The sequence below is a fragment of the Procambarus clarkii genome, chromosome 1 (genome assembly GCF_040958095.1).
Source record: "Procambarus clarkii isolate CNS0578487 chromosome 1, FALCON_Pclarkii_2.0, whole genome shotgun sequence".
Lineage (NCBI taxonomy): Eukaryota > Metazoa > Arthropoda > Malacostraca > Decapoda > Cambaridae > Procambarus > Procambarus clarkii.
This window is the reverse complement of record NC_091150.1, coordinates 3818594-3828521: the sequence shown is the minus strand read 5'-3', so window position 1 is coordinate 3828521 and position 9928 is coordinate 3818594. Positions and strand designations below refer to the sequence as shown.

General features: G+C 44.5%; 1 long non-coding RNA gene across 1 annotated transcript; it reads left to right on the top strand.

Moving 5' to 3' along the window:
* The first annotated feature begins 3333 nt into the window (after positions 1 to 3333).
* On the top strand, positions 3334 to 5384 carry LOC138357595 (uncharacterized). Its single transcript, XR_011225092.1, has 2 exons — positions 3334 to 4499; positions 4888 to 5384. It is a non-coding gene; the product is annotated as an uncharacterized lncRNA (long non-coding RNA).
* The last annotated feature ends 4544 nt before the right edge of the window (positions 5385 to 9928 follow it).

The following is a 9928-nucleotide window of genomic DNA, read 5'->3' as shown; positions in this document are numbered from 1 at the left end:
TTAATCATTGTTGTGTATCAATGAACATTTATACTGATATATGTTATTGCATTCAAATGCTGATTTTCTATATATACATTATCTTGCTGATAGTGCAACAGTATATGTAGGCTTGACCAACTTGAGGAGGTTAATAGTATCAGGTGGTGAACCAGGAGATAGGATACCACTTGATAAGCTGATAATAGAGTTCTGATGGTATTGGAGTGCAACCTGATTGTGATATTATAGAGTATAGGATTCATTATTATTATATGTGTGTATGTATCGTGTATGTGCTTTGTTCAGTAAATGTGTCACAATTTGCTGGTGTTTGCCCTTGTCCTAGTGAGGCTTCCCAGGAGGTAGTAAAGAAGGAGAGAGAGAGAGAAAGAACCATGAACCACTGCTGTGGACAGGGTAGGAGGTAATACTAGTAAGTCATAGGGGGATTGAGGAGATCATATCTCATAAGGAGAGAGTGGGGAGTCACAGCGGCTCGAGTGGGTGTGTGCACGTGACAACGAGGCTAAGTGTTGGAGCCGCATCCCCTGAACGTGTGACGTTGAGCCCCTCTCCAAGAGCCAGAAGCGCCAAGGGTGATCTCCTAGTATAAGCACTCTGCCGAGTTGTGGGTTGGGCTGTCCATAGAGAAGGATCAACGACGACAACACCAACCAACCCACAGTCTATATAAAAATTGGGGGCCTGTCCGGGAGAGTGAACTGACACACCCACACCCTGTCCAAGAGTGGATTTGTACACCCTTGCTGAAATAAACTGTGTGACCGCAGGTGTATATTCTCTCTCTTGGGAAGACTCACAGGACAAAGATGGATAAGGTGCAAACGTTTGTGGAGTCAGGCAAGCCTGAGGACTTGGAAGGTTGCACGAGGGATCAATTGAAACAAATAGCAGAAAAATGTGGCATCAGGTTGAAAGCATCTAAAGTAGCTGGGATGAAGGATGAGATCCTGAGGCAGTTAAGAGCCAAAAATGAAGCGGCAGAACAAGGAGCCCAGAAAGGAGCTGAAAGTGGAAAGGAGGATGATGGGCAGGATGAAGTGAGATCCCAGGGATCGAGTAGGAGCAGCAAGAGTAGCCGCAGTAGTAGGAGTAGCCGGAATAGGAGCTTGGAGAGATTCCAGTTAGAGCTCCAGATGCAGCGTGAGGACAAGGAGAGACAGTTCCAGCTGGAAAAGATGAAATTAGAACTCCAGATGAAAAATGAAGCCGAGAAGGAAAAAGAGAAAACCAGGCTGGAAGTAGAAAAAGAGAAAACCAGAGTAAGAGAACTGGAGTTGGAACAAGAAAAAGAAAAAGCCCAGGTCGAAAAAGAAAAAGCCCAGGTCGAAAAAGAAAAAGAGAGAACAAAACAAATGCAGATAGAAGCGAATAGAACCTTGGCTGAGCAAAGGATTGAACATTGGTTGCCAGAGAGCACCACCCAGGTATCACACCCACCAGATGTTAGGGTTAGGGAGAAGGACATTCCCTTGTTTGTTCCCGAAGAGGCAGAGAGCTTTTTCGAGCACTTTGAAAAAGTAGCCAGCATCAAGGAGTGGCCACAGGAGGAATGGGCCCAGCTGGTCCAGTTAAGATTGACCGGTGCAGCCAGGGAGGCATACACCCAATTGTCACTGGAAGAGTGCCAGGATTACGCCACAGTAAAGAGCAGCATATTGCGCTCGTTTCAGTTAACCCCAGAAGCTTATAGAAAGCGCTTCAGAGAGATGATCAAAGTTGGAGCGTGTACGTTTGCTGAGACAGCAAGGGATCTGGAAAGACGATTCCAGAAGTGGATTGAGGCTGCTGGAGTTGGATCTTACGCTGACCTGAAGCAACTGATGGTCATGGAGAAGTTCTTGGAGATGATGCATCCCGAAACAAAGTTCAAGATCCAAGAAGCAGGGATAATGGAGGTGAAAGATGCCGCAGATAGGGCGGATATGATTACTGAAGCGTACAAGAGCTTAAGGGAGAGCAGAGTGAGAAGCGAGGCGAGACGCGGCAATGGCAGACCCAATGGAGTCTGGGGAGGAAGAAATTATGAAAGACCCAGAAGAGTCTGGGGTGAGAAAAATTTTGATAAATGGGCAGATAAAAGTAAGTACCCTAAAACTCAGAAGAGTAGGTCGCGCACTTCGTCTGAAAGTGAAGATGGAGGAGCTAAACGAGAAACTAATCGTTATCCTGGAAATCAAGAGTCCAGTAAAGCCCCACAGAGTGCAGGTAGTGTACCTGGCTCGAGGAACTCTTATGTGAGTGGACAAAGTCAGAGCCGCTTTGGTACGTATAGGAGAGATGTCTCCCAGATGAGATGTTACCAATGTAACGGATTGGGTCACGTGATGCGAGATTGTAGACAGGGCAAGAGAGTTGTGACCCTGGCCATGTGTGACCCCGGAAGTAAATATACTAATGTGTTCCGAGACAAACCACAGAGAGCGAATTTAGTGAACGAGAGGTATAGGCCGTTCATGAGTAAAGGTTGGATCAGTATAAGAGGCCAACCTGAGGTAGAAGTTGGTATCTTAAGAGATACCGGAGCTAATCAGAGCTTGATTACGAGAAGCCTGATTGGGGATGGTCGACGGTTAGCTGGCAGTGGGAAGATGAAAGTATATGGGTTATTGTCGGAGAGTGACATGCCCGTTTGTACTGTCCAGCTAAGGTCGGAATATGTGTCGGCAGAGGTGATGTTGGGAGTGTGCCCCGACATACCTATTCCAGGAGTCCAAGTGATCTTGGGGAATGACTTATGCGGGACAAAGGTGTTGCCAAGAGTCATAGCGGAGACTGTGCCAGAGGAGTGCCCAGAAGGCCACTGCACGAGTGGGACACCTGAGAGTGTGAACCTGACTGACATCCGAGGAGATGAGTCAGGAGATCGCCAAGCCATTGAGTACCCTGTCTCGGTAGTGACGAAGGCAGAGGTGGCCGACAAGGAAGACGCTGGAGAAGATGATACAGTGTCGATTCAGCCGGTGGAAGATATCGACGTAGATATAGCGTGGCTGTTTGATGAAGGTCCAGCCCAGGAGAATGAAGTCTCGGTGAGGTCGAAAGTGAGGATGACCCAGCCGAAGAAGAATCATGTGAAGAGAGCAGACCTGAGTAGAGCCCAGACTGCTGAAATTAAGGGTCGGAAGGTGAATGCAACTGTGCTGAGTAGGAATGAGGAAAGATGTGGACATACTGAGGACGGAAATAGAGCGTCAAGTGGTCCACGAGCACAGAGGCATAGGGATAGTGGAGTTAAGTTGTTTGAGGTGTCAGGAGTTGATATGTTTCACAGAAAACGTGGAGGAGAGATAGTGAAGAAGAGTGATAGCCGAGAAAATGAGAGGAGAAGAGACAGTATGTGTGGAGAGATGCTTACGAGCACTTTAGGAGAGGTAAGGCGACATGTACGGTCGAGTGCTGTTGGATGTAATACAGTGCCCGAAGAAACTTTTAGGGAAAGAAGAAGAGTTGAAGGAGAAGAAATGGAGTTGTATAGAGGTGAAAAGTGTGGGAAGAGGAAGATGATACAAGCATGGAGGAATAGAAGAAAGCCGAGGACTCGATGGAAGTCAAACAGGATGAGGTCTTGGATAAATGAGGAGACGAAAGGGAGGATCGTCGGTGAAGACGAGGGAGTGAAGTATGATGACAGGAGACGAAAGTATAATGGCAGTAGATGGAAGAGTGAAGACGACAGAGGAGGTACAGACAGTAGATGTCTGACTCTGGACGTGAAGAGAAGAAGACGAGGAAACGGAGGGTGGAGACAATAAGTAGAGTGGACCGATAGAGTGCAGGCGTCCACGGAGGACAGCCTAGCTAAGAGGTGTCAGAGGTCAAATCGTTTATGAGAAGATCATGTTTCTGGAGAGAGGTGAGCCAGATGTTGCAAGGTGCAACGAATTAATTGTAGACTCCTAAGAGAGTATATCGGGTGAAGAACGAGACAATGTAGTGGCTGATGCGTTATCTCGAGCCTAGCCACTAGAATAACTCTCAAAAATAAGGGGAGGGGAGTGTTATGATCTCAGCCTGCAGGAGAAACGAGTCTCCCTTCTTGAGAGTTATTCAGCAAGCCTGACCTAACTAGAAGGTCTAGCAAATATTGAGGTGATAACCCATATGAAAAATGGCTGGTTGGATATGTAAAACAATTTAAGATTATGGGCAGTAAGTAAGGAAATAGATAAATGACTGGCTAGGAGTTGTGGACATTTTGCTGGAGGCGTGAGGCTCGCTTCCGGAGGACCTTGACCTCACTTGAGTGCCAGACATCGCAGGGGGAAGCCGCGCTCCGTTTGAGCTCCCGCCAGAAGGGAACCCCTAGTGATATATCTCGAAGAGAAGAGAAGTGTGCGGACGTACCAGCTGTGGAATCGAGCTGGGAACGTTGTGGTCTCAAGTCCTGGTCGACGAGCAGATATTAAATCGCCCAGAAGCATTATTGTGTGCTGTGTGGAGCGCCCTGACCAGACGCCGTCAGAGGGAAAGCGCCCTCGACCAATTAATCTGTGGTAAGCACGATATACGCCAGTTCATAGTGATCACTTGTAGTTGGTCGTGTGCCCAGCGACAGTAGCAATGTTTATTTATAAGTTAGGCATGTTTTAATAAGGCAGAAAGCCTGAAATAAGAGAGTGGAGAGGGAGGAACACGGAGCGACGTCCGCCCCCTCTGAGCGCTGGCGGACGACTGAGGGAGCCTGGCTCCGGATGGAGGAAGACCCTCCCAGCGAGTGAGGACCGCCGCCAGGCGAGGTGGAGTATGGACCCGCCCAAAACGGGGGAGTCCACTCTCACTGTATGTAGAGGACAGATAGAGGTTTGAGGCAAGCATATTGTGTGGTTATTTTTGTTTATGTGTTAAAGGGGAACATTTTATTGGAACGTCGATGGGTTGCAGGTTTGTCTTTGGGGAAGAAGTTGCTGAGAACTTCGAAGCCAGCAGATGATGTAGCTGATGAGACTCCAAGGTAGTGGAGCAGAGGACCTCGAGCTGTGAGGAGAAGCAGCAGTGAAGAGGAGTGTCACGTGCTTCTGTAGAGGTGGTGTAGCAGCCAAGAGAGCTGTGGAAGAACCTAACAGAAGGGTGAAGCACCGTAGTTGCACAAGGAAACTTCATGATAGCAGCCTGGAGGAGCTGCAGAGGATCCTGGTAGTGAAGCCCGGAAGAACCTAAGGATATTAGGGTTGTGAACTTCCAGAGGTGGAAGGGGAAGTTCTGGTGGATTACTTGTAGGGAGTTGATAGTGTTTGGTTGTCAGTAGCGTGCAAGACGCAGTGAGAGGTGAGTGACTGTTGGCATTCTTATGTCAAGGAGTTTTTATACTGAAGTTTAGAGTTGCAGTCGTAGGCTTGATTACCTACAGATGTATGTGCATGAGGACTGACAGTGATCGATTAATCATTGTTGTGTATCAATGAACATTTATACTGATATATGTTATTGCATTCAAATGCTGATTTTCTATATATACATTATCTTGCTGATAGTGCAACAGTATATGTAGGCTTGACCAACTTGAGGAGGTTAATAGTATCAGGTGGTGAACCAGGAGATAGGATACCACTTGATAAGCTGATAATAGAGTTCTGATGGTATTGGAGTGCAACCTGATTGTGATATTATAGAGTATAGGATTCATTATTATTATATGTGTGTATGTATCGTGTATGTGCTTTGTTCAGTAAATGTGTCACAATTTGCTGGTGTTTGCCCTTGTCCTAGTGAGGCTTCCCAGGAGGTAGTAAAGAAGGAGAGAGAGAGAGAAAGAACCATGAACCACTGCTGTGGACAGGGTAGGAGGTAATACTAGTAAGTCATAGGGGGATTGAGGAGATCATATCTCATAAGGAGAGAGTGGGGAGTCACAGCGGCTCGAGTGGGTGTGTGCACGTGACAACGAGGCTAAGTGTTGGAGCCGCATCCCCTGAACGTGTGACGTTGAGCCCCTCTCCAAGAGCCAGAAGCGCCAAGGGTGATCTCCTAGTATAAGCACTCTGCCGAGTTGTGGGTTGGGCTGTCCATAGAGAAGGATCAACGACGACAACACCAACCAACCCACAGTCTATATAAAAATATATATATAATTTTTAAAGAAAATACACACACACACACACACACACATATATATATATATATATATATATATATATATATATATATATATATATATATATATATATATATATATATATATATATATATATATATATATATATATATATATATATATATATATATATAAACAATAAGTAAATACATGACGAACTAAAAATCGAATCATAACAATTATTAAATGAATGAAAATATAATAAAAAATAATAAATTGAATAAAAAAAATAAAAAAAATGTCAATGACACATAAAGGAATAAAAATATTTTATTCATAATTATTATAATACAATATATATATATATATATATATATATATATATATATATATATATATTTATATATATATATAGAGAATTTTTTTTTAACCTATAAGGGGTACCACCTGTAGTGCGTGTAGGGACCCATAGCCTTGGAGAAGAAAATAAAGAGTACTCAGAGAAGACCTTGTGGATCCTCACTGACCACCTTGATATTTTCTTCTCTTCTCTAATAAATAAATATATATATATATATATATATATATATATATATATATATATATATATATATATATATATATATATATATATATATATATATATATATATATATTACAATATATGGCTTGGGAACAAGATTGAATGGTCCTCAAGCCAATATGCAATTGAAAACTCCACACCCATGAAGGATTCGAACCCAGACAGCTAGGAGGGCTCTTCATCCCAAAGAGGGGGGAACAGGGGGAGTGGTGCAGGTGAAACAGGGATGAAGAGGGGGAACAGGGGGAGGGTTGCAGGTGAAACAGGGATGAAGAGGGGGAACAGAGGGAGTGGTGCAGGTGAAACAGGCATGAGGAGGGGGAACAGGAGGAGTGGCGCAGGTGAAACAGGAATGAAGAGGGGGAACAGGGGGAATGGCGCAGGTGAAACAGGGATGAAGAGGCGGAACAGGGGGAGAGGTGCAGGTGAAACAGGGATGAAGAGGGGGAACAGGGGGAGTGGTGCAGGTGAAACAGGGATGAAGAGGGGGAACAGGGGGAGTGGTGCAGGTGAAACTGGGATGAAGATGGGGGAACAGGGGGAGTGGTGCAGGTGAAACAGGGATGAAGAGATGGAACAAGGGGAGTTGTACAGGTGAAAAAGGGATGAAGTGGGAGTGAAGGAGGTGCAGGAAGAGGGGCAGAGAGTATGATGTAGGAGGGAGGGAGGACGATGGGAAGGGATGGCGGCGGGAGGGAAGACTACATGATGGGTAAGAAGGGAAGGTGAGTGAACGAAGGGAAGGACTAGCAACGGGAGGGAGGAAAAACAGAGTGACGGCGAGGAAAAAAGGGCGAGAGTGAGAAGCGGCGGAAGGAATGAGAACGAAGGGATGGATCTGCGGCGAGAGGGAAGACGATGGGAAGGCCGGGATGGGATAGGGGCGGGAGTGGGAAGGGCAGAAAGATGGAGGATGAGCAGGTTTATGAGAGGGAGGAAAAGGGAAGGAGAAGGTGCCAGAACGAGAGGAGGGAGTTTGGTAGTAAAATAGGAGAGGGAGTGGGGAGGGTGTTGATAGATGGTTATGATAAATGTATAGATTAATGGAAAATTTATATAGGTAGATAGATGGATGGATATATTGATTGCTAAATATATATATTGGCGGATAGACGGATGCATAGATGAGTTGATGGACGGAAAGACAGATGACTATATGGATGGATAGAAAGATGAGTTGATGGACGGATACATGGATAGATAGATGTATATAATGATAAATGGTTGTTTTATGGGAAGATAGATTGATGGATTGACAGATATAAGTAGATAGATAGATGGATACATTGATGGATACATTTGTGCTAGGTGAACAGTCGAATCAGGTTAAAGAATATCTTTCGATTTGCTATTGCATCAACCGGGATTCGATCGGGGACCATTAGGATTATAACCATCGAACTCACTCCATTTAGACGCTACGCCTCCAGTTTGTGTGTGTGTGTGTGTGTGTGTGTATGTGTGTGTGTGTGTGTGTGTTTGTGTGTTTGTTAGTTAGAGAGAAATAGATGTAGTAGATATAAAAGAGGATAAATACAGTTATTTGATAGGCGGGGTCCAAGAGCTAATAACTCGATTCTGCAGATACATATAGTAAATAAAAGGATAAAACACACACACACACACACACACACACACACACACACACACACACTAGTTGATAATGGACTGTTTTGTGTTCGTATCCATGTGTACTATTGTCATGACCGACAGACACGTGAAGCTATATGTGTTTATTTGTACCTGTAATTAAACTGACATGTGTACGGTAATTATCTGTATGTGTCCATTTTAAAGGTACATATTAGTGAATGTTTATTTATGTAAATTGATTGACATATGTACGTATGCGCGCGTTTAGTGATACTGTAATTTATAGGGTTAACATGTATACGTTTGAATGACATAGTTTCCCATTAATGTCACATTTTTTGTTACTGTTTCGCTGTTCACTCTCCCTCTCTGACCCCCGTCGACTAATTGTGCTCACGTGTGTTTGTTCAAGGTACGGTAACCATTGGCTTTTTACCCAATAATTTGCAACTATTTGCAAACAAACATTTCTAAAGAACATCTATGTTTCTGATAAATATTCTTTTTCCTAACATACATGTAAATCACACAGTACCTAACCGCAGTCAGAAACACTTTTCTTACTATCTCTCACAACGGCTTTTGCATATATATCCTATCTTAATAAATTTATAATTTAAATTCATAACTGGCAACCCTCTTCCAGCGCCTTAAAGGCCACCAAACATCATTCTTTTCCATTAACCTCTCCCAAATTATCTTTTGCACCAATACACACACTAGGGGGCTTTATAGCTGAGTGGACAGCGCTCTCGACTCGTAATCTTAGGGTCAAAGTTCGATCCCCCGGTGATTGAGCAAACGAAAATCAGCAGAGTTTCATTCATTCATGATGCTCCTCTTACCTAGCAGTACATAGAAACTTGGGAATTAGACACCTGTTACGGGCTGCTTCCTGGGTGTGTGTATGTGGATTTTTTTTTTTATTAGCTAGTAAAAATTGATTGATTCACAGTTGAGAGGCGGGCCGAAAGAGCAGAGCTCAACCCTCGCAAGAACAACTAGGTGAACACAACAAGATAAATACTAACTAACCACGATCTCGTATAATCTAATACACACGCTACCACCTCCCCCAGTACCTCCCCACCTCCCCCCACTCCCTAAATCACTCTACCTAAGTCATTAAAAATATAAAACAAATCAATTAATACACAAAAAATACTAACTATAAATAAAGGAACCAAATTTTATACATACAGCGACTCCAGCGTGGTCTAGTCGGAGGAGAACGTGTTCTCATCTGGATAGATTGCGATCGAGCCTGTCGGAACGGTTGTGTAACTGCAGGGCACAAATATTTGTGTGTGTCCTCTCCTGTAGCTGCCTCTGTTTCGACAGGTTCCCTGGATAGCTGGAATTGGCCTGGCCCTAGGAAAGTGGGGAAGGGGTGAAATCCGTTGGGCCCACGGATGGATACCTTGGATCCATAGACCTAGGGTAGGTCTAATCACCTGGGATTCGAACCCACGGTGGGAATAAGGGAGGAGATTTGCGGGAGGAGGGGACACAAATGGTTCCTGGAACCAAACCTCACATAAATCCGGACACTCTCTCACACACACACACACACCCATATCCGAACATTCACAGGGACACTCACACACACACATCCATAGACTGTGATAAGGGAGACCATCTGAGGGGACACAGATGGCCTCCTGAAACCACAGATGTAACCGGACACATAATCATCCGGACACTCACAGGGACAC